This window comes from Engystomops pustulosus, chromosome 1 (assembly GCF_040894005.1).
Source record: "Engystomops pustulosus chromosome 1, aEngPut4.maternal, whole genome shotgun sequence".
In the NCBI taxonomy this organism is placed as follows: domain Eukaryota; kingdom Metazoa; phylum Chordata; class Amphibia; order Anura; family Leptodactylidae; genus Engystomops; species Engystomops pustulosus.
Genome location: NC_092411.1, coordinates 185,601,234 through 185,626,575, shown reverse-complemented (window position 1 = coordinate 185,626,575; position 25,342 = coordinate 185,601,234). Strand labels below are relative to the sequence as shown.

Sequence of the window (25,342 nt, the reverse complement as noted above, 5' to 3'; positions counted from 1 at the left end):
TAAAAGTACCAGCTCATATACTGAGTATTCTGCCAACAGTTCATATACTCAGGCAAAAGCTCATATAGTCAGCATTATTGGTGGGCATTACCTTGGCGGTGGGCAAATGCGAGAGTCTCTCCACTCTCGGGATGATGCCCCGGCCTCGGTGACGTCATTTTGTCGCGCAAGGTTCAAAGCTTGCACATGTGTTATTGTACACGTCTCCTACATTGTAAGAAGCCGTGACTGCGCATCGCTGTGCATTGCCGGGAAACAAAATACAGGGGCACCATAGTTTGGGGAACTTTCCCCATGGCACACCCGACCATGTGTTCAACACTGGTTGAAAATGACTGGGCTATACTAAAAATATTATGCTGTTATGTATAGTAGACAGTATATACATGGATGCTGTGAGTTTAGGCCATACAGCAGTCTTCAGTCCAAGAAAGACATAAAGATAGAGTAAAACACAGACACTGTTTTGTGATAGAACATAGATACATGTATAAATGTGTAGTTTGCCACTAGAACATAGATCAGCCTGGAGCCTAGACAAGATATGACTGTATCCACTTCTTAGTAGAGACTAAAACTATGTTCTTCTAACTCAAATCAAGTGTTCTCATTCACTGATAGCAACCTTATATCTTGACAATTTTCTGAAATAAGCACTGCAGTGTGGAAGAAATTTAGATTATTCTTTCAATTTCGCCAAACTACATGTCATGTGGGCATGAAGGGGGTGTGAAGGGGGCGTGACTGCTAGTGGAATGGGCCGGCAGAGTGTATTTGTGCTTTGTGTCTGCACCATTGAATGTTTGCAGGTTTGTACGCATGGTGTAGTTTTGCCCGGTAGCACAGCAACCCAACGGAAAAATGAAGAGGTCAAAGCCATGGGTGGGTTGGGCCATTATCATATTCCATAAGCACAGAGTTGCCCGCATAAAATCCTTAAAACAGTAGTGATTTGTTTCATGTATAAATTAAGCTATATTTATATAAACCCACTTCTGTAAGGGCAACAAGATAACAAACTTTTATTGCCTAAAAAGTATCCAAAAACAACAACAACCAACACTTCACTACTGAATGTCACCATTCTTGTAGCTGTGTTCACTGACGTTGACTAGAGAGAATGTTTTGGTGGAACAAGCAGTAGGAGCAGAGTGTGTGCATCTATCTCCCCGACCTCCTGTAACATGGTAAATAGATTGTAAATTATTGAATTCAGAATTCAGCTGCTTTTGGTTAAAATAAGTTTGTTCAAGCTTGTCCACATACACAATCTGTAAATGTAGCTGATCTCATTCGCAGTAGAATAATGTGAAACCACTGTACAGGCACAGGCATTACAGCAAGGAATGATGGGTAATTTAAGCTTGAATTCTACCTCCTGCAGACTTGTCATAAAAAATAAATGTAGTATGCTACCATTGAAAGGAATTCTGGTCCTGATTCTGAGAGTTTTAGTTAATAGAGGCTTGGTGTCACAAGTAGTGCATTATCCATGGCATATAAATGTGGTGTGTCTTTGTGATAAGATGGTCCATGTATCTAATTTTTGGTTTGGCATTTTCTTTATTTCTAACTTTTCATGGCACATGTGGATTTCTGTGACTTTTTTTGCTCCAAATATAATCTCCCTTCAAAGTTTGCCATGCACAAGTTTTCTGCAGTCACCTATTTCCAGATGTGAAAATGTGGACAGTTTTTGTTTAAAAGATGTTTATACCTACCTACCCCCTACAAAGCATTGGAAATTTTTTATAGATGTTTAAAAACTTGCATATTCACTAAACACCTCAACTCCTCAAATATTAATAAGAAAGAACCACTAATATACATTTGACAAGCAGAAAAGCCAAACAAAAAAGGCGCACAAAGCCTGACTTAAAGGGTTGTTCCCATTTCAGGAACTCTATATGATTAATTCTGTTATGAAAAGTTATAGAATTTTCAGTTATACTTTCTGTATTAATTCCTCACAGTTTTCACTGTTTCCAGTGGAGAGAAATCATGTGACATCACACAGGTGCACAGCGTTATAACACACAGGTCAATAATAAACAATAATAGTTATCTGCTAAAATGGGTATACGCCATTTAGATATATGTGCCCAGTTCCTTTCTCCGAAGGTTTTTCTGAATAAATGCTAAAATGGGTATAGGCACCACTTGTCTGCTACTACCCCATTTTACTGCTGCTGAGCAGGGTCAGTGATGGAGTTAACAGCTGACATGTTAGACTACAGGTGGTAAGAAATATATTGCCTATAAACTAAATGTTGTCAATAAGCTAAAGTAAATGGATATTGAATAGAGATGAGCGAACATGCTCGTCCGAGCTTGATGCTCGGTCGAGCATTAGGGTACTCGAAACTGCTCGTTACTCGGACGAATACTTCGCCCGCTCGAGAAAATGGCAGCTCCCGCCGTTTTGCTTTTTGGCGGCCAGAAACAGAGCCAATCACAAGCCAGGAGACTCTGCACTCCACCCAGCATGACGTGGTACCCTTACACGTCGATAGCAGTGGTTGGCTGGCCAGATCAGGTGACCCTGGGATAGACTAGCCGCTGGCCGCGCTGCTCGGATCATTCTGTCTCTGGATGCCGCTAGGGAGAGAGCTGCTGCTGCTCAGGGAAAGCGTTAGGGTGTTCTATTAGCTTACTGTTAGGCAGGAGTGATTCTCAAAGAACCCAACAGCCCTTCTTAGGGCTACAATAACGTTCTACTTTTTTTATTTTAATTTGCATCTTTTACCATTTTGTGAGGAATTAGCAGGGGGACTTGCTACCGTTGTGTTTAGCTCTTAGTGGCACACATATCCATAGCAAAGACCGAAGTGGGAAAATTCAGTAGGGGTTGGATTTCTATTAGGCAATAACTCAGTGTCATCTCATCTGGCATAGTAGTGTGCTTCCTTTGATACTTGGCTAGAAAATAGCCATAGGAGAATACAAACAGCTTCTTGAAGCCTACAGTAGCGTTCTATATATTTGATTTCTGGTTGATCTGCTGGTGGCTGTAGTTTCTGCAGTGCATGTACTTGCCAATTCTGAGCAATTTGTAGTGAGACTTGCGACCGCTGTGTTCTGCGCTTAGTGGCGCACATATCCATAGCAAAGGCCGAAGTGGCAAAATTCAGTAGGGGTTGGATTTCTATTAGGCAATAACTCAGTGTCATCTCATCTGGCATAGTAGTGTGCTTCCTTTGATACTTGGCTAGAAAATAGCCATAGGAGAATACAAACAGCTTCTTGAAGCCTACAGTAGCGTTCTATATATTTGATTTCTGGTTGATCTGCTGGTGGCTGTAGTTTCTGCAGTGCATGTACTTGCCAATTCTGAGCAATTTGTAGTGAGACTTGCGACCGCTGTGTTCTGCGCTTAGTGGCGCACATATCCATAGCAAAGGCCGAAGTGGCAAAATTCAGTAGGGGTTGGATTTCTATTAGGCAATAACTCAGTGTCATCTCATCTGGCATAGTAGTGTGCTTCCTTTGATACTTGGCTAGAAAATAGCCATAGGAGAATACAAACAGCTTCTTGAAGCCTACAGTAGCGTTCTATATATTTGATTTCTGGTTGATCTGCTGGTGGCTGTAGTTTCTGCAGTGCATGTACTTGCCAATTCTGAGCAATTTGTAGTGAGACTTGCGACCGCTGTGTTCTGCGCTTAGTGGCGCACATATCCATAGCAAAGGCCGAAGTGGCAAAATTCAGTAGGGGTTGGATTTCTATTAGGCAATAACTCAGTGTCATCTCATCTGGCATAGTAGTGTGCTTCCTTTGATACTTGGCTAGAAAATAGCCATAGGAGAATACAAACAGCTTCTTGAAGCCTACAGTAGCGTTCTATATATTTGATTTCTGGTTGATCTGCTGGTGGCTGTAGTTTCTGCAGTGCATGTACTTGCCAATTCTGAGCAATTTGTAGTGAGACTTGCGACCGCTGTGTTCTGCGCTTAGTGGCGCACATATCCATAGCAAAGGCCGAAGTGGCAAAATTCAGTAGGGGTTGGATTTCTATTAGGCAATAACTCAGTGTCATCTCATCTGGCATAGTAGTGTGCTTCCTTTGATACTTGGCTAGAAAATAGCCATAGCAATAGGATAGGATTGTTTGGTTTTAAAAACTCAAAAAAAAACAAAAAACACAAAAAAAAAAAAAAAACACAAAAAAACACCAAAAAAAACAAAAAGAAGTAAAAAAAAAAAAAAAGTTATAACTCTCATTTTAAAAATGTTTAACCCGAGGGCTAGGGGTAGAGGACGAGGGCGGGGACGTGGGCGTCCAACTACTGCAGGGGTCAGAGGCCGTGGTCCTGGGCGGGGTGAGACACCACCTGCTGATGAGGGAGCAGGGGAACGCCGCAGAGCTACACTCCCTAGGTTCATGTCTGAAGTTACTGGGACTCGTGGTAGAGCACTGTTGAGGCCAGAACAGTGCGAACAGGTGATGTCGTGGATTGCTGACAATGCTTCGAGCAATTTGTCCACCACCAGTCAGTCTTCCACGCAGTCCACCCATGTCACCGAAATCCCCACTCCTCCAGCTCCTGCACCTCAGCCTCCTCCCCCCCAGTCTGCCCCCTCCCAGGAAAATTTGGCATTTGAACCGGCATACTCTGAGGAACTGTTTTCTGGACCCTTCCCACAGTCACAAACCACTTGTCCGGTTGCTGCTGAGCAATTTTCCGATGCCCAGGTTTTCCACCAGTCACAGTCTGTGGGTGATGATGACCTTCTTGACGTAGTGGAAGTGTGTAAAGAGGAGTCCGACGATGAGGAGACACGGTTGTCAGACAGTGGGGAAGTTGTTGTCAGGGCAGGAAGTCCGAGGGGGGAGCAGACTGAGGGATCGGAGGATGATGAGGTGACAGACCCAAGCTGGGTTGAGAGGCCGGGTGAACACAGTGCTTCTGAGACGGAGGAGAGTCCTCGACCTGAACAGGTTGGAAGAGGCAGTGGTGGGGCCAGACGGAGAGGCAGGGCCAGAGCTGGTGCATCAGCGCCACTGTCAACTAGTGAAGCTCCCGTGGTGAGGGCTCTTGCGGCGAGGGCTAGATCTTCAGAAGTGTGGAGGTTCTTTAAGGAAACACCGGATGACCGACGGACTGTGGTGTGCAACATTTGCCAAACCAGGCTCAGCAGGGGTTCCACCACTACTAGCTTAACTACCACCAGTATGCGCAGGCATATGAATGCTAAGCACCCCACTCAGTGGCAACAAGCCCGTTCACCTCCGGCCGTGCACACCACTGCTCCTTCCCCTGTGTCAGCTGCTAGTCAGCCCCCTGCCCAGGACCCTGGCACAAAAACCCCATCGTCGCCTCCACGATCCTCCACAGCATCCACCAGCGTTCAGCTCTCCATACCCCAGACGCTGGAGCGGAAACGCAAATATAGTGCAACCCACCCGCACGCCCAAGCCCTTAATGTGCACATCTCCAGATTGCTTAGCCTGGAGATGCTGCCCTATAGGCTAGTAGAGACCGAGGCCTTTCGCAACCTCATGGCGGCGGCCGCCCCTCGGTATTCGGTCCCCAGCCGCCACTACTCTTCCCGATGTGCCGTCCCAGCCCTGCACCAGCACGTGTCAGACAACATCATCCGTGCCCTGACCAACGCCGTTTCTGACAAGGTCCACCTGACCACGGACACGTGGACGAGTGCTGCCGGGCAGGGCCACTATATATCGCTGACGGCACATTGGGTTAACTTGGTGGAGGCTGGGACCGAGTCTGACCCTGGGGCTGCTCATATACTGCCGACGCCGAGGATTGCGGGGCCTACCTCGGTCCAGGTGTTTCAGGCCTACTATGCCTCCTCCTCCTCCCACCCCTCCTCCACCTCCTCCTCCGAACTACCATCCGTGGGCACGGCGCCATCAGTCGGTAGCTCTAGGCACAGCAGCAGTGCCGTCGCTAAGCGACAGCAGGCGGTGCTCAAACTGCTGAGCCTAGGCGACAAAAGGCACACCGCCCAAGAGCTATTACAGGGCATCACGGCGCAGACTGATCTGTGGCTGGCACCGCTGAACCTCAAGCCGGGAATGGTTGTGTGTGACAACGGCCGTAACCTGGTGGCGGCTCTGCAACTCGGCAGACTGACACATGTGCCATGCCTGGCCCATGTGTTAAATCTGATAGTGCAGCGTTTCCTCAAGACATACCCCAATCTGTCTGATTTGCTCACGAAGGTGCGCCGCATCTGTGCGCATTTCAGGAAGTCCAGCCCAGATGCTGCCACTCTCAGGGCAGCGCAGCGCCGCCTCCAACTGCCCGCTCACCGACTGTTGTGCGACGTGCCCACGAGGTGGAATTCAACACTGACCATGTTATCCAGAGTTTACCAGCAGCGCAGAGCGATTGTAGACTGCCAGATGTCAACTTCCACCAGAACTGGTAGTCAGGTCAGTCAGCTTCCTCAAGTCTACAATGAGGAGTGGACGTGGATGTCTGATATCTGTCAGGTGCTGAGTAACTTTGAGGAGTCAACACAGATGGTCAGTGGCGATGCCGCCATCATCAGCCTCACCATCCCGCTGCTTGGCCTGTTGAAAAACTCTCTGGTCAGCATGAAGTCGGAAGCTTTGCGCTCGTCACAAGAGAAGAATATTCCCTTGTTGATAGCCAAAGCACCCTGAGGTCTGTTTCTCAGCGCATATCGGAGGAGGTGGAGGTGGAGGAGGATGAGGAGGAAGAGGAGGAGAATGTTGGCGAGACACAAGAGGGGACCATTGTTGAGTCCTTCACTGTTCAGCGTGTATGGGCAGAAGAAGAGGAGTTGGAGGAGTTGGAGGAGGAGGAAATGGACAGTCAGGCCAGTGAGGGGAGTGAATTCTTACGCGTTGGTACTCTGGCGCATATGGCAGATTTCATGCTAGGCTGCCTATCCCGTGACCCTCGCGTTCAAAGAATTTATTCCAGCACCGATTACTGGGTGTTCACTCTCCTGGACCCACGGTACAAGCAAAATCTTCCCACTCTCATCCCTGGAGAGGAAAGGAGTGTGAGAATGCATGAATACCAGCAGGCCCTGGTGCACAAGCTGAAACAGTATTTCCCTTCTGACAGCGCTAGCGGCAGAGTGCGTAGTTCTGCGGGACAAGTAGCGAGGGAGAGTAGGCGAGCAGGCAGCTTGTCCAGCACTGGCAAGGGTACGCTTTACAAGGCTTTTGCCAGCTTTATGTCACCCCAGCAAGACACTGTCACCTGTCCCCAGTCTCGGCAGAGTAGGGCTGATCTTTACAGAAAGATGGTGAGGGAGTACGTAGCTGACCATACCATCGTCCTAAATGATCACACAGCTCCCTACAACTACTGGGTTTCAAAGCTGGACATGTGGCACGAACTGGCGCTGTACGCCTTGGAGGTTCTTGCCTGCCCTGCCGCTAGCGTCTTGTCCGAGCGGGTTTTCAGTGCAGCTGGTGGCATCATCACCGATAAGCGTACACGCCTGTCGACTGACAGCGCTGACAGGCTGACGCTTATTAAAATGAATAAAGGCTGGATTTCTCAGAATTTCCAATCTCCACCAGGTGAAGGAAGCTCAACCTGAATAATTGATCCACTCCTCCTCCTCCTCCTCATTTTCCTCCTTCTCCTCCTCTTTGTACAGTAAAGCAGAGGAAACTGGCTATTTTTTGACAGGGCCCACTGGCTCTTGCTATAGTACTTCATGCATTTAATTTTTCTGGAGGGCCACCTACCCGGTCCTCTGTTTGAAACAATTTTTGTGAGTGCCACATACAGGCACTCAATCTATTCCATTTTTCTGGAGGGCCACCTACCCGGTCCTCTGTTTTAAAAAATTTTTGGGACTGCCACATACAGGCACTCAATCTATTCCATTTTACTGCAGGGCCACCTACCTGCTCCTCTGGTTTGAACAATTTTTGGGACTGCCACATACAGGCACTCAATCTATTCCATTTTACTGGAGGGCCACCTACCTGCTCCTCTGGTTTGAAACATTTTTGGGACTGCCACATACAGGCACTCAATCTATTCCATTTTACTGCAGGGCCACCTACCTGCTCCTCTGGTTTGAACAATTTTTGGGACTGCCACATACAGGCACTCAATCTATTCCATTTTACTGCAGGGCCACCTACCTGCTCCTCTGGTTTGAAACATTTTTGGGACTGCCACATACAGGCACTCAATCTATTCCATTTTACTGCAGGGCCACCTACCTGCTCCTCTGGTTTGAACAATTTTTGGGACTGCCACATACAGGCACTCAATCTATTCCATTTTACTGCAGGGCCACCTACCTGCTCCTCTGGTTTGAACAATTTTTGGGACTGCCACATACAGGCACTCAATCTATTCCATTTTACTGGAGGGCCACCTACCTGCTCCTCTGGTTTGAAACATTTTTGGGACTGCCACATACAGGCACTCAATCTATCCCATTTTACTGGAGGGCCACCTACCTGCTCCTCTGGTTTGAAAAATGTTTGGGACTGCCACATACAGGCACTATCCAAATTAAATTGTCTCCATAGCAGCCTCCACACGTTGTCTCCATTGCTACCTCCAAAAGTCGTCCATATAGCTGCCTCCATACATCGTCCCTTTATCAAACGAGGTGTGTCAGGCAGAAATTTGGGTTGTTTTCATGGATTCCACATCAAAGTTGTTAACTTTGTCGCCACCCTGCTGTGTTATTCACAAAATATACTGGCAAACTTTTACCATTTAGGGATATTATTTCAGCGCTTCTTGCGCATCTGTTTACATTCCCCTCACCCGGCATATCCTAAACTTATAAGAACGCTACTACACTTGATCTTATACAAAAGGTTCTTAGAAGTGCTGTTTGGGGAGTAGCCTAGAGACAGGGGCTTGGATTGGCGAAAGCTCGCCTGGCAGCGGAACGCCAGCTCCATGCGCATCATGCGCTTCTTGCGCATCTGTTTACATTCCCCTCACCCGCCATATCCCAAACTTATGAGAACGCTACTACACTTAACTTGGTGCAGGCTGGGACCGAGTCTGACCCTGGGGCTGGTCATATACTGCCGACGCAGAGAATTGCGGGGCCTACCTCGGTCCAGGTCTCAAAGGCCTACTATACCTCCTCCCACCCCTCCTCCACCTCCTCCTCCTCCGAATTACCATCCGTGGGCATGGCGCCATCAGTCGGTAGCTCTAGGCACAGCAGCAGTGCCGTCGCTAAGCGACAGCAGGCGGTGCTGAAACTGCTGAGCCTAGGCGATAAAAGGCACACCGCCCAAGAGCTATTACAGGGCATTCCACATCAAAGTTGTTAACTTTGTCGCCACCCTGCTGTGTAATCCCCAAAATATACTTGCAAACTTTTACCATTTAGGGATATTATTTCAGCGCTTCTTGCGCATCTGTTTACATTCCCCTCACCCGGCATATCCTAAACTTATAAGAACGCTACTACACTTGATCTTATACAAAAGGTTCTTAGAAGTGCTGTTTGGGGAGTAGCCTAGAGACAGGGGCTTGGATTGGCGAAAGCTCGCCTGGCAGCGGAACGCCAGCTCCATGCGCATCATGCGCTTCTTGCGCATCTGTTTACATTCCCCTCACCCGCCATATCCCAAACTTATAAGAACGCTACTACACTTAACTTGGTGCAGGCTGGGACCGAGTCTGACCCTGGGGCTGGTCATATACTGCCGACGCAGAGAATTGCGGGGCCTACCTCGGTCCAGGTCTCAAAGGCCTACTATACCTCCTCCCACCCCTCCTCCACCTCCTCCTCCTCCGAATTACCATCCGTGGGCATGGCGCCATCAGTCGGTAGCTCTAGGCACAGCAGCAGTGCCGTCGCTAAGCGACAGCAGGCGGTGCTGAAACTGCTGAGCCTAGGCGATAAAAGGCACACCGCCCAAGAGCTATTACAGGGCATTCCACATCAAAGTTGTTAACTTTGTCGCCACCCTGCTGTGTAATCCCCAAAATATACTTGCAAACTTTTACCATTTAGGGATATTATTTCAGCGCTTCTTGCGCATCTGTTTACATTCCCCTCACCCGGCATATCCTAAACTTATAAGAACGCTACTACACTTGATCTTATACAAAAGGTTCTTAGAAGTGCTGTTTGGGGAGTAGCCTATAGACAGGGGCTTGGATTGGCGAAAGCTCGCCTGGCAGCGGAGCGCCAGCTCCATGCCAAGATCCAACTAACATAGTTTTAACTGCAGCACCTTTAATCTACTACTAGTTCACTGCCTCCATACATGGTCCCCTTATCAAACGAGCTGTGTCAGGCAGAATTTTGGGTTGTTTTCATGGCTTCCATGTTAACTTTGTCGCCACCCTGCTGTGTAATCCACAAAATATACTGGCAAACTTTTATCATGTACCGATATTATTTGAGCGCTTCTTGCTCACCTCCTTTGGTTCCTCTCTGCCACCCATTGGTTTGAAGCCTGAGTCCATTTAGGGTATGTCGCCATGACACTCTCTAGCCTGCTGCCGCTGCCTCTGCATGCCGTCCCCTATAGTGTCAGGGTCAATTATTGGATGTTTTAGATGCTATCTAGCTTCATTCTGTCACTCTGTCATGGCCATGCTGTTGCCCATAATTTTGGCATAATGGTGCGATTATGCAGCCTCAGAGGCATCCATGCATGCTGCCCCTGCTGTTTCCTGTCCATTTCCGTGGTGTTTCCATCCTTTTCTGAGGTTCCCAGGTGTTTGGCCAAGCTTCCCTGTGCAGAGCCTTGGTCCCCTTGAAAAATGCTCGAGTCTCCCATTGACTTCAATGGGGTTCGTTATTCGAGACGAGCACTCGAGCATCGGGAAAAGTTCGTCTCGAATAACGAGTACCCGAGCATTTTAGTGTTCGCTCATCTCTAATATTGAACTAAAGGCATAACCAGGCAAGGCGGCATATTAAGTTTTACACCTTATCTTTCTCTCTTAAAGGGGTTTTCTAGAATTAAAATATTGATGGAACATTCTAAGTATAGCTCTTCAATAATAAATTAGTGGGGGACAAACACCTTTTACCCCTAATGATTAGATTCGGTTTATTGTTGGTGTAGCTGATCTCAAGCCTGAGACGTCATATCCATGGCCTTGTTGCAGCTTAGTCTCATTGAAATGAATGAGACTATAATATCAAGCATGGCTACTACAACAGGTATATTGATCATATGAATTCTTTAGTACCTCTATCGACAACAACGATTTTGAAGAAATATTATATAGGTAGATCACAATTTTCTTTCTTTCAGAGCAGTATGTCCGCAAAAATTTTGACATATGGTGTCCATGCGAAGTACATATTATATCCGCATCCATTTTTTTTACATCTGTGTCAGTTTTTTCACATCTGCAAAAAAAAGATGCATTTCCAATCTACTTACTGCCCAACCCAGTTGGTAACCTAGCAAAAGAAAAACAACCGCATATGGATGTCATCCATTTTTTATATAACGGAGTCTATCTCCATGGGGACATATATTAGTCTATCTCTATGAGAACATACATGAGTCCACACTATCACATGTTCTGAGGGACTATGATGCACTATAGGCAGTGACAAAGAGGTCCTGACACTTTTATGACTGCAAGGACTTGCATCATTAGCAATCTCAGCAGGGCGCCCTGAAGTTGGACTCCTCCAATGTTTTCTTATTTCTTAAAGAATTTTTGATCAAAGAATCACTCCCTATAAAAAGAAGAAATGGAAATGATAATTGATCTACTGAACTGAGTTATATGTTGACATATTTTCAATATGTATTTTTTCAACATATATAACATATTTTCATATTCTATACATTTTATGCTGAAATTCCCCTTTATCCTCTTAGAGAAATAACTAGATAACATAAATACCATTTAGATGTGAAAATATGGGCCGCAGGATAAAGAATGGCTTTAATTACAACAATACTGAAACAAATCAACCTTTTTAATATCCTAAACCAGCGTGTTTTTTTTCTAATTCAGCAACAACAGATTTCTATTAAGCAAATGAATAAATGCAATGAACCAAAAAAAGTCAATTACTATGTATCCGATTCTTTAGACTTAAAGCAAATGTGAAAAACCCAAACAAAATTGATCCACAACAACCTAATTATTTTATTTTCACATCAACTCAATTTGTGTTATCTATTTTCACTTTACAGTGAGGTCAGCCCATGAGGATACATTCTCTTTGAGAATATTTTAACTTCTGACTTATTTTACCTTTCTCTGGGTTAAGTGGGAAGCAAAAGTGTTTCAATGTAATCTTCTCCTTGCATTCATCTATATACTCTCCTCTGGTTAAGCTTGATGGACTAGTGTTACAGACCGCACAGATCTACATGGTGAGTATAGTCCATGTTTTGGACTATGAGCCTGCATTGATATGTATTTTGTGAGTACATCTACATCCTTATGCATGTCTTTATTGAGTGTGAGTGGTACAGATCTTAAGCAGTGAGCCTTCAGTCTGCCGCCTCTAATAGACTTGTTACAACAGTAGTACAAAGGGCATAATACACTGTATACTAACTCCTTCTTTCTATTCTTGACTTCGGCCCCAGAAGGCTGCCTTGGGCTTATGTTCATTGTATTGCTACATCTTTATCTAGTAGAACTTATTAACGAAAAAGAGGACTGTCTAACTGTGAATATCGGTCTGTGTATTGTGTTCATATAAAACACGAAAAAAAGGTAGTATATATTATATTCAGGGTTATAACTACCCTCTATCATAAGGATACTGCAATTTTAATTGTATTTGGATCTGATGAATGCAAAACGACCATTCCAGGGTGGTACTGTTGATCCCTTTAGGAAGACTTTTGCTAAATGGCTTGCATAACTATATATATATATATATATATATATATATATATATATATATATATATATATAAACCACCAAACAATATAATAGTATACATAATGATGGACAATGTGTACAAGTACGTTTTATGATATACAAGATGAATTCAGCCCAAAGAGAAGATAGCCTAATCGTGATTGGTCCCATTCTCCTTGTGAATATTGTAGGTGTAGAACCATTTGGATTATGAAAATATGGACGCCTAAGTGTCAAAACATAAGTGGAAAGTGGGAGGGTTTAATGTTTACAATAGCATAAAGCTGGGTTCTCTAAAAAAAGAGTTGGACAAAACAATATATTTTAGTACTAAAAATCTTATTACTTTGTTGAGTTGTTATAGAAATGCAAATTATTTCATTGTTTCACGGTCATCCCAATCAGCCCCTACCAAATGCTCAGCAAACATCCCCTCTTATCTAGACAGGGTGTGTAACCAAGGAAACCTACTCCCTGTTTTGTATCAAACTTATCTTTTACCTGCAGCCAATATGAGATCTCACAGCACATGAATGTCAATACAGTCCCAATAGTATTGGGTTACACAATCAGTATCTCAATATACTTTCAGCTGTTCTGAAGTTTTCTTTCCTTGAAGCAATGATTCATAAGCAGAATTAGTAAAAACAGAAATGGATCACCATCTGCAGATGTCATGGCACTGAGATGACAGGTTTTAGTTTTCACCTCTAATGGATACAAAGGCAATCATTTTTTAGGGGGCAAAAGAGCAGGGCACTGCAAGAGGTGTCACAATTCTGCAGCATAAATCAAAGAAAGGATTCAACATAGAAAGTGTTGTAGATTGTGAAATAACAGTAATAAAAATAGGTGAAAAGAGAGCAACTTGAGAGAACTAAACCTCGAAATTGTCCTAAAGTAAACCCAGCATTTTATACATACATTAGTCTGGGCCTTCTGCTGAATGGGCTGGTATTCAAACTACATAGTGCTTATATCACTAAGACCATCATGGGTTATAGCAGCCTCCACCAGCTCTTTGTAGCATGGGATGTACCAAATGTCTAAATCTGAGCTTAAAAAGCTTTTCCAACATATGGTATACAACTAGCACACAAAGCAGGCAGTAGGGACCACTAACCTTTCACACTTACATTTCCACATATTATTGCTACAGTATTGTGAAGCATGCTACCCCCCTCACTAATGTACTCAAGTGACCACTTTATGGACTCGAAAAGTCAGGAAAAGTCAGGAAAAACGGTTGCTTACAATGAAAATCCACATCTCTATGAAAGTCTAGGAACCATACAATGGGTATGTAGAAAATATGCCATAGCAGAACATGATAACCAAAGAAGCATCACATCATTGAGCATGTAAACAAGAATAATAAAAAAGCACAGAAAACAACTAATGTAAACTGATATAATGTTATGAATTTGTTATCCATTGTCAGGTTACATTAGTTCTAAGTAAAATAAGACTTGCTAGCAAGCTGCAGCCAAATACCATGTACATAAATGTTTACTCAAAAACCTAAAAACTTCCCATTAAAATATAATCCTACTCCAGTAATAATTAATTTTTCAATACAGTTTTTATAATAAAGATGTCATTTCATTTTTAAATATACACATTGGGGCATATTTATCATGCGCTGGCGCAGCGCCGCCTCTTGATGTATCGGGGCGGGAGACTGCGAAGTGTTTATCCTACGCCAGGCGTAGTAAAAAATTCAGCCGGCTACTGTTCACATACGAAAAGTCGCCGGTGGCAGCAAGTGCGCAGTGCGGGGATAGTAACGCCGCGCCCCGGCCCACTCCCGAATGGCAACGCGCTCCGCTCGGTCGGCCGCACCCCCCTTCACGCCCCACTGTTGTGAAGGTGGCGGATTGGGGCAAATAATCGCAAGTGTTAGCAATAAGCTGGCATATGCGATTATTTCAGGATCCTGATAAATATGCCCCATTAGAAATATGCAAGACAATATTAGATTAATCAAAGAATATATATATATATATATATATATATATATATATATATATTATATGCACTCCTATTTTGGGATGACGTCACAGACAGAAGCGGCGATCCTCCCCAATTTTGAAGTTTGGGTTTGGTCTAACGCGGGTGAACCTGAACTTTGTCGGATTTGCTCGTCGTTAGTTAAGGAGTCTTGGGTCAGTAATAGATGTTTTTTCCAGCTCTACAAACTATAAAAGTACAAAGTACTTGCAGAAAAGTCCTTCACGATTTAGAAGGAAATGGGGCCTAAGCCAAGAGACATGCTTTGGTCTGTTTTGCCATCTTGAAGAGGGTAAAGAGAACAAAGAGCTATTAACATTAAGCATCCCACTTATTTCAACAACTTGTCTTGCAGTCCCAGGCAGCCCAGGACCCCAGAAGGAAGCTACAATGATAATCCAAACTTCTTCTCCTTCTTTCTACTGTATTGGTGTACTTTGGTGCCTATACAATTTAAACCTGTGATAAAGCAGGTAGTAATAAGTTACTGCTTAAATTGTCGCATTGGCACTCTGCGAAAAATATGTGAGTTTTGGTTGTACTTTGGGCACTCGGTGTCTAAAAGGTTTGCCATCACTGGTATATAGGGTATGGACAGTGGATGTCAAGACACAACAGCCCATTTAATAGCACAAGCTATTAGTTTTCCAAACCTCAATTTTTTAAATTTGTACATAATCGTTGAGGTCGGTAACCAGATCCAGCACCAATCAGCAGTTAGGGTTTTCTAGTAGCAATAATAACAAATATATCTTTAATATTTACAGTAGTTGTATAATATTTCTATTAATTGCTGTAATATTAGTATAATAAAAAAGTGTAGAGTAGCATAACTGTTAACGTTGGTCATAATCATAATATTGTAATATTGTATTTGTAGTAGCTGCTGTTAGACTTGTAGAACTCTTTGTGAAATTTAAAAAAAAGGGTAGTAAACCTGGAGTCCATAATGCACGGTGGTGTAGTAAAAGTATTAATCAGAATTAGTGTACTTAATTGAAAGTGTTATAATTCAACTGTGGTGACAAAAGAAAACATACACTTGTAAAAGTAAATAAGGAAAAAACACATAATACCTCAGCCTATTATTGTATTGAGAAAATTTCCCATAAACTGTTTTCGGATTATGTCATGTAATGAACAGATCTTGCAGTTTCTAAAAACTTTTTTGATTTACAAAGCAACAGAGGAGAACACACAGGCTGTATCACGTGTACTATACATACCGTACTGTTTAATTGGTTTTATGTGCTGTTATTATGCAATACCAGAGATATATAGATATTCTACACAAGAGAAAAATCCATTGCCACTCGTATAAGGCTCAGGGAAATGACACCCCTGCACATTCCAAGTCTTAGGTTAAATCAATGACTGCCATATGTGATCATTTTATTTTGATGGAGGCAATAGATTTCAATTTGTTTAACAGGTAATATATCGTATACAGTACTCTTAAATAAAGTACATCCATTGAATTATTTCATTTGCAGCCCACCCTTCATTTAAATTATAATGAAAAATATATTTTAAAAACAAATAAAAAGTTTATTTCTACTGTTTTTTGTTATAATGCTGAAATGTGTATGGTTATTCTTGTACTTACATTTAAGTAAATACTGTAAACCTACTTCTGTTGATATAGTTGTATATTTAAAGGTTTGACACCACACACATGCAGACACATAAACTTCTGCAGGTTCAGGGCTACACTTCATTGACAATGCATACTGCATAGAGAAGGAAATCCAAGCCTTTTATTACAAGTGACTCCATGGCAGAGGAAGTCGTCAAATGATAGCAGGCCTATTCCTTTCATTTAGTATGTATGAACTATTTACCATAACAAAGATTTCCCATATTCATTCCTGAAAACAGCTGAAAAATCTCAAACAATATCTGAAATTTCTGGCCTCATGTGCCTACCCTCTTCTCTTTGTGGAGTTCCCCTGATTTTAGCAGGAAAGGGTCAGAGAGGGCAGAGACGTTGGCAGTAAAAAGGACAGCCTTTGTGTTGTGTGGTTTAGGGAAGAAAGAATAGGCTTAGAGGGGAGTTTTGTAACACAGGGATTTTACTTAACCTCATTAGTTCCAGATGGGCCCCAATACAGTGACAATACTCTCTATAGACAATGCTGGTTAATATTACAGAATAACTGGCTGCATATCAGATCATTTCTGGATGTTTATTTATGTGCACTCCAGCCACATTCATAGAAATCTGAAATGTCAGAAAAACCTGAAATGCTGTTCCACCCAGTAATTCTATACTATGACTCTTCCTCCAGCTCACACATATGTTGTGACTTCTAGTCTATCATCCTATTGTTTGTCTATCTGATTCTTGTCAAACACTATTCTAAGGTGGCTCATCAAAGTGACGCTCTTAAAGCCAGAACTGGTTTAGCTGCAGTATTGTTACTGGTATCTAGCTTACACCATTTACCTTTGCCATATGTCTAAAAGATCACATAGTGATCTGCAGGGAGTATTACATGTCTATATTCACCATATGACCGCTCAATAAGGTTTTCCTGTTTAATCTATTTTTTTAAGAAAACTAAAACAGGTGTCTAATAGCTACAAAACATCTCTCACATTGTACTTTATATCTACAACAAAAACAAAATACTGAAACTTTCACTGTAAGGTTTATTCTGTGGAAATTACTTTTACTATCCCTAACCTTTAGTCACTTAAGTACCAGCAATAATGAGTTTATTCTCCTATGGTGCAAATGGGATATGTGTAATGGTGAAAGACATGTACAATGCAAAATAACAACAGCTGTATGTTGGAAATTATGAAAATGTTAATAAAAATGGTCACTATCCCTATGCTCAAAACTCTATCTACTTATCTAGCTATTCATATATCTGTCATTCAGCTACCAAATATCTATCTATCTATATATCTATCTATCTATGTCTTTCTATCATCAATCAATCTTAAATGGAGTAAATACAGGTGGTCCACTACTTAAGAACACTCGACTTACATATGACCCCTAGTTACAAACGGACCACTGGATATAGGTAATTTATTGTACTTTAGTCCTAGGCTACAATGATCAGCTGTAACAGTTATCAAATGTGTCTGTAATGAAGCTTTATTGTTAATCCTGGTTCTTATGACAACCCAACATTTTTAAAATCCAATTGTCACAGAGACCAAAACAGTTCTGGCCTGGATTACAATGATAAAATATACAGTTCTGACTTACATACAAATTCAACTTAAGAACAAACCTGCAGACCCTATCTTGTTTGTAATCCGGGGACTGCTTTGTATGTACTATTTATCTATTATGTATGTAATGTCTATGCAGTAACCAAGTAATGTGTGATATCTATCTATTTATCAATATACAATGTCTATTTATCTGTCCATCTATCCATGTATCTTCTTGTTATCTATTTTATACATATATCCATGTATCTATATGCCGAGCTATTTCTCTTTCTATCATTAATTTGTCTAATCTCATAGATAAATATCATGTATCTCAGGGATAAGGCAACGTTTCTGCTCCAACAATGAGGCTTCTTCATGTAGCTCATTTATCGTTCACTGACGTCGTGTTGATGCTGCTGTTTCTGTACTTATCTATCGCATATTCATTAATCTACATGTATCTTAAAAAATAATACATTCTTATTAACACAGTAAGATAAATAAATAACAATAAAAATGAACTGATCTACCAACCTAACTATAGTGCTCTTGCTATAAAGCAATGTTGAGTAAATGGAGATCCTTATGCAGGTGTCTACACTTACAACCACATATCATTGACTAATACAATATTGGCAGATGGTTCTGCTTTCATTAATTGTAAGCATCTACATAAAAATACTTTAACATTGTTATTTTCATCACATGCCTGCACATATAATAGAATATTTACATAGTTGTCCATATACATTTATACAGTTATTAGGGAGATGATTATAAGGAATCGGCAAAGCTACATAAGCAACACAACAAAAATAAACTCAACCAACGTGATGACTAAACAAGCATTTCCTGGACGGTTTCAAGAAGCCACCTTCACCAGCGGAGGCTTTGTAGGTCACTTCTACATTTACAGATGGATAAAAGATAATAATGGCTTTTCAGGCAGTGTAAGAGCTCCTATTGTTATATGCTCTGATACAGAGGTAAACTTACTTCAGTCTACCATTGTTACTTGTCAGTTGTCTTCCTGTTCTAAAAAACACTAAAGATTTAAGAGCGGACATGAATGAGCATACCAGCACCTGGATTCCATTCTTACCAGTCTACTAGGGCTTGTGTTCCAGGATAAGGAAGTTATTACTATTTATAGGAACATATAACTTGGAACTTTGGATGCTAAAGCTGATTTAGTGTTATAAAGTGTACAGTTTTGTTAAGAGCATCCTGTCTTCTTCCTAACATCTGATAAATCTGTAGATGCAAAGAATTACTAGTCTAGGCCTAAAGCCTTAACCAACAGATGAATAGCAATAGCAATCCATAAAAGATAAATCTTTAAAATTAGAAAGAATTTTACTTGATATTTACCATAATTTACTATGTGATGCATTGTATATAGCTTGATATGTACACATGTAAAAATGCAAATTTCCCTTTTATGTACAACAGTATTAAACATTACCACTTTGCTTGAGAAAGGCTTCTGATTAAAGAGCTGAAACATTGCACTATGGGAATAAAGTAACCACTGTTTGAATCTTTTGGTGTGCCGTCATTTTATTCATCTATCTATCTATTTATGTATCTATCTATCTCATATATATCTATTTCATATCTATCTATCTATCTATCTATCTATCTATCTATCTATCTCATAACTATTTACCAATGATCGTCATGTCAAATTTACCAATCTATCTCTTTTCATATCTATTTGTAGTGTATAAATATATCATCTAACTCATTTCCATTTCAGATGTATTTATTTATAAATTCATCTGTGTTCTGATACTACTAAACAGGCAGTCCCCGGGTTACGTACAAGATAGGGTCCATAGGTTTGTTCTTAAGTTGAATTTGTATGTAAGTCAAAACTGTATATTTTATAATTGTAGACAATTTTTTTTAGCCCCAGTGACAATTGGAGTTTCAATTTTTTGCTGTAATGGGACCAAGGATTATCAATAAAGCTTCATTACAGACACCTTACAGCTGATCATTCCAATCTAGGATTATAGTAAAGAATCCAGAGAGCTTCACCAGAGGTAAGAGGGGGCAGAGGGGTCCGTCTTTAACTAGGGGTCGTCTGTAAGTCTGGTGTCCTTAAGTAGGGGATGGCCTGTATAGGAAGAAATTGGTTCAAAACTTACCCAGTAACCAAGACTTTACTTGGTGACTTTTACTGAAGCACTGAGCTAATTGTGGCTCCAAAATTCTTTTTGGACCTTAGAATTGCTAAGAAGGTAGGTCCGTACCACAGTAACTCAAGCAAGGGAACTTTTTTACAAGACAATTACTTGTTTCAGGATGAAACATAGGACAGTTATTTCAGTTGTCTAGTATGACAAATCATCTCTCCATACAAGTCGCACTACGGCAATCATGCCCTTATTTCTGAACGTTATAACATAGCTGACAAATTCTGAAATTACATATACATATAAATATATAAATAAATCTATATTTATTCTAGGACTTTTTCTATTTTTTCAAATAAAAATGGCTACACATTTTTTTGGTTTAGATAATTTTTACAAAATACTATTATAACCTTGGATAATGAAAAAGTATATATTAATTTGCCCATCACATATCTTTCTATCTTTCTATACCTTTATATTATACAGTGTTAGTGGTTGTTTTAGCTTTATAATTGTGCTACTACTATTACTACTGTTACTCCAGTTTCAGTCAGAAAGGCCATAATTCAGCGCAGAAGTGAAAAATGCATATAGACTAAAATATTAACTCAATATTTTAAATGTTACCGTATATCTTGCTTGCTGTTATGACCAGTCTTCCTATCAGTGTAATTCTAAATTATGGAACTTATGGTGGTAATGGTGTATTTAAATGTCTAATATTTTATGAATTTCGTTTTAGTAGCTATGAATTTGGTAACGTGTCACCTACATAGAAAAGTCTCGTCTTTATTACTTCTAAAGTATTTTTATTTTTTATTTATTTATTTATTTATTTATTTTTGTATCTGTTTATGGGCTGAAGGCATCTGATGTAGCAAATAGTACTATGTAACAGTAACATGATGGTATTAACTTGGTTCATACACTATGGATACAGAAAATAACATCTTTCTCTTCCTAGTCCTTTTTAACTCTTTTAGTGTGAGATCCCTGTGAGTTTAGATTATGAGAATCTACATAACTTGGTTTAATCATCTTGCTTAAAAATGGAGGAGTCCTCTTGTATTCGTAGCTTTCACATATACTTCAGGCCTACTGATACAGTTGAACACAGGATAGTTAAACAATATAGTTACATATTATGTACATAAAATTTAGTACATGGACTTATCTTTACTTGCCACAACCATAATTCAATTCATAATATCCAAGCAGTCCTATATACATGGTGAATGTAGTAGTATCATGTACACTAGCAATAGTAATCTAATAAAGTCAGGGACTTCCACATCTCTTGACTCATTTCCAAGGCTCAAGGAGCAACTTCCTAACAAGACATCAGCATAAACCCTGCAGCACTGCTATGACCCAGGAGTCAACTCTATTCTCATCTCTTCCACAATATTATCAGGGCTGCACAGCATGATATTGCTTTAGTGTCCTTCACTATATAGAGTGACTTTACCAGTAAGGTTATGCATAGGTTTCTCCAATGCAAAAATATAGCAGATTAAGTAAGTGATCACAGTTAATAAATGAATTAAATTTGTGGGTGTTAATGTTGTTAGAAAAATATTGACAAAATCAATAAATGCATATTTTCTATCTATACACATACTATATCAGCACAGCTGGCCAACTTTCAACTTCCAAGGATCATGATCAGGTTCATGAAATTATTGATACAAAGAAAAAACTATAAATTATTATTCTTAAATCAGGGGTATGCCAAGCAAGGCTGTAGAAAAGACCTTCTGTAACATCGTTAAACCTGGATGGATGCACATTCCTTACACATCACAAGCTCTGTAACAAATGTCAGACCTCTCACTTCTTTGGGGAAGAAGAGACATATATTCAGATGCCAGCAAGTTTGTGCATTAAGAGGGGGTTATTACAGCATAAGTATTTCAGTGTTATTTGAACATAAATATGCATATATGGATGTATGGTATATATATTCGTATTTATACTGTCACTTTCAAGCAATAGCAGGTGGTGAGACCAAAGTGAGTTCTTTCATATAATAACACTGAATGTTTTCCTGATGTACACAGCATAAAGCAGCATCACTGGTTCTCTGTGGAGACAGTACACATATATACTGTGCATACTTCTATCTAATATATATATATATATATGACTTACTGTATGAGATGTCACACACTTTGCTTATATATATGGACAGAGATGGCACTGAGATTATATAGGGAAAGGGCAGGAGAGGCTTCACTTACCTTCATTACTTGGACTGGGGAAGATCCCAGAGATGCAGCAGCAGCAGGTAAGAAGCCAAATCCAAAGGGTTAAATCAGAGGCAAATCCAGAATGCAGAGTCCAGGAAGATCCAGTGTGAGAGCAGGGCAGTCCAGCAGCAGCAGCAGCAGCAGCAGCGGGCAGCATCTTCTCCCAGCAGCAGAGGACCTCTTCTTCTTCTTCTTCCAGGTCCAGTCACACAATCCTGGTGAATCCGAGAGCTGATGGAGAACTTGTCCCTTCCTTCTTTCCCGGGATGTGATCAGGTGTAAGGCTTTCTCTCCTTCCTCCTCCTCTTCTACAAATAACCCTGATGTGCGTCCTTCTTCTCGCCTCCTCTTCTCCACTTTGATGTGATGATGATGAAGCCTCCGGATGATGGGGGTGGTGGGATGTGACAGGAGCAGCCCCCACACACTTTAGTTCTCCCCACCAGAAGTCAGACCATGTTAGGTGAGGTGAATGCAGGGAGGGGAGCAGAGCTACAAGGCTGGGGGGATTGCAACTAGCAATGATGTCCACATTAAGGCTGGCAGACAGGGAGATGGTGAGTGACAGCAGGCAGCAGCTAGATGGAGCACAGCACAGCCATGGAGGGCACCAAGTAGCAGATAGACAGCACACTGACTGCTGCCAGGGACTTTGTGCTCACTACAGGAGGAAGGGATGGAGTCAGGGTGAAGTTAAGAAGCATCACAGGATGGATGCTAATGCCATGCTGTGTCTGATGTCAGCAGGGTACACACAGCTACTGCAGACTCTCTGCTAGACACATGCAGGAAACACAATATGCAGACAGTAAATGAGCAGCCTGACCCTAACAAACCCACAGAAGGAGGAAGGGATCTGCATAATAAATCTCACTTGTCAGGCTTATGAAATAGAAGATTTCCAGTGATACCTGATCCTTACTACACATTAGAGTATCATCTTTGTGCAATGCAATATGAACTGATATTGGCATGGTGTCCAGACTCTGCCACATTAAAAACATGAATACTTCTAAATCAAAATGGGGAGAACTCTCTCTAAGCAAAAAAAGCGGTAACTGTTATGTAAACTATTTTACAAATGGTAAAACTTCTCATGTACCATAAAGGTACTATACACCTGGGATACAGCTGGACTATAGATTACATTTTTCTACACATAGTAAAGGTGATCAGGACTGAAAAAGTCATAAATAACCAAAGGTTGTGGTATAACAGTCTCAAAATTTCTGAGGGGGACCAGGTTACAATTTTTTTTTTTCGTGGCACGTAGGATTATTAAATAATTTACACATTTACTCAGATTTTTTTCTTTCATGTAACACTGTCAGAAATCATCCACAAAAGAATTTTTTAACCTCATAAAGTCCTGGCATATTGTATGATGAGGGTGAAATGTCCTCTGAAACTTAATTCAGAAATTTATTGACATTCTCTGTACCATAAGCGGAACAAAATAAAGCTGAGGTGCAGAACATTTGGAAAGATGTGACTCAGTTCACATTTTTCATGATTAGTTTTGTGTTTCAAGATTTGCCATTTTAGTATATATAGTAACCTGGAGGCCTATCCAGCATTTAGTTTATTAATATTTAACTGTGTCTACTGGATTCCCAAGCATAAAGAGAAGAGACCTTTAAATAAAAGGGAGTTTCAAAGTCATGACTTAAAAATCACATCCCCAGGAGTGAAGCTTAAAGAAGACCACCATCAGGATTAAAATTAAGAGGAGGTGCATATGTTTAGATTAGGCTACATTCACATTGACGTTTGCCCGGGAGGAGGGGGTGAACGTTGCTCAACCCCACCTCTTTTCATAGAAATACACAGCACACGGCACTGTATTCTGGCAAAAGATAGGACATTCTACGGGCTACGGAATGGTACAGTGCCGCATGTGTGCGGCATTGTACCGTTCCCGTACAGTGCCGTGCGCCAATTGCTGTGTATGGGGGAAGTATATATGCTGTATATACGTCGGCTATATTTACGTCCCCCATACTGCCGTGTGAATGCAGCCTAAGTTTGAGTGTTCTATAATTGTAGATTTTCTTTAAGTTGTCATGTCATTTACCATTATGGCAATATCTTCCAAACCTTTTTTGACCTTTAAATTGTCAGTACATCAAAATGTATTTTAAAAAATGAGGATAAAATGCACTTCCATCCATTCCTAGCCAAGGTAGAGGATTTGAACTGCCATATTAGGACTAACAGAGCTCCGACATCTATATCAATGCATAAGGTGGGCTCATGAAGAACATAATATTTTAGAATGAAGGCACTTTGGTGAGCCACTGATCATCCAAGCAATCACTGTTATCACCAGGCAAAAGTCACAGCTGTAATAGAAGGTCTAAATGCTCTTCCCTATTGATTCTTTAAGATACCAAGATTAACTGCTAATTTGGAATATGACAAATCTATTGTATTATATCTGTTCATAAAGGTCATAGAACATATTGAATTTTCAGTCATATTATGTTATGTATCCTGGATCCATGAATGCTGTATTTATATGGGACTTGTGCTCCAGCCTTGATAACATTTCATAAAGTGTTCTTTATAGCAAAATTGTGGGATAATATAGGTTATGTATTCATAGGCTGTGAAGTGTTAGCAGAACTAATAGAAGTGGCCAGTGTAATCTATGAGATAAATCATGTCCCCTATCACACCCCAGGGAGATATTTATTTCATTTGTAACTAATATCTTCATAGAAATGTTTCAGAAAATCCCCTTGTATTCAGGGTCCCCTCGTATTCTACAAAATAACATCTTTTGTCCTTTTATTAGGGAGAAAATATATATATATATATATATATATATATATATATATATATATATATATATATTTTTTTTTTTTTATTCTAATTCTCTATGCTATGCTTCTCTAAAGTTATAGAAATACAGAAGGGTAAGTTGTTATCCGCACCATTAACCACAGACATAAATAATGCATT

The 25,342-nt window shown here is 41.0% G+C and overlaps 1 protein-coding gene across 3 annotated transcripts in view; it reads right to left on the bottom strand.

Moving 5' to 3' along the window:
• The window catches only part of EPHA5 (EPH receptor A5), a 216,661-nt gene extending 194,165 nt beyond the window's left edge, over positions 1-22,496 (bottom strand). For all 3 annotated transcript variants that reach the window (XM_072115041.1, XM_072115057.1, XM_072115050.1), the window contains exon 1: positions 22,370-22,496. The gene's annotated coding sequence lies outside the window, so the exon portion shown is untranslated. The remainder of the gene's footprint in view (positions 1-22,369) is intronic.
• Positions 22,497-25,342: the final 2,846 nt, after the last annotated feature.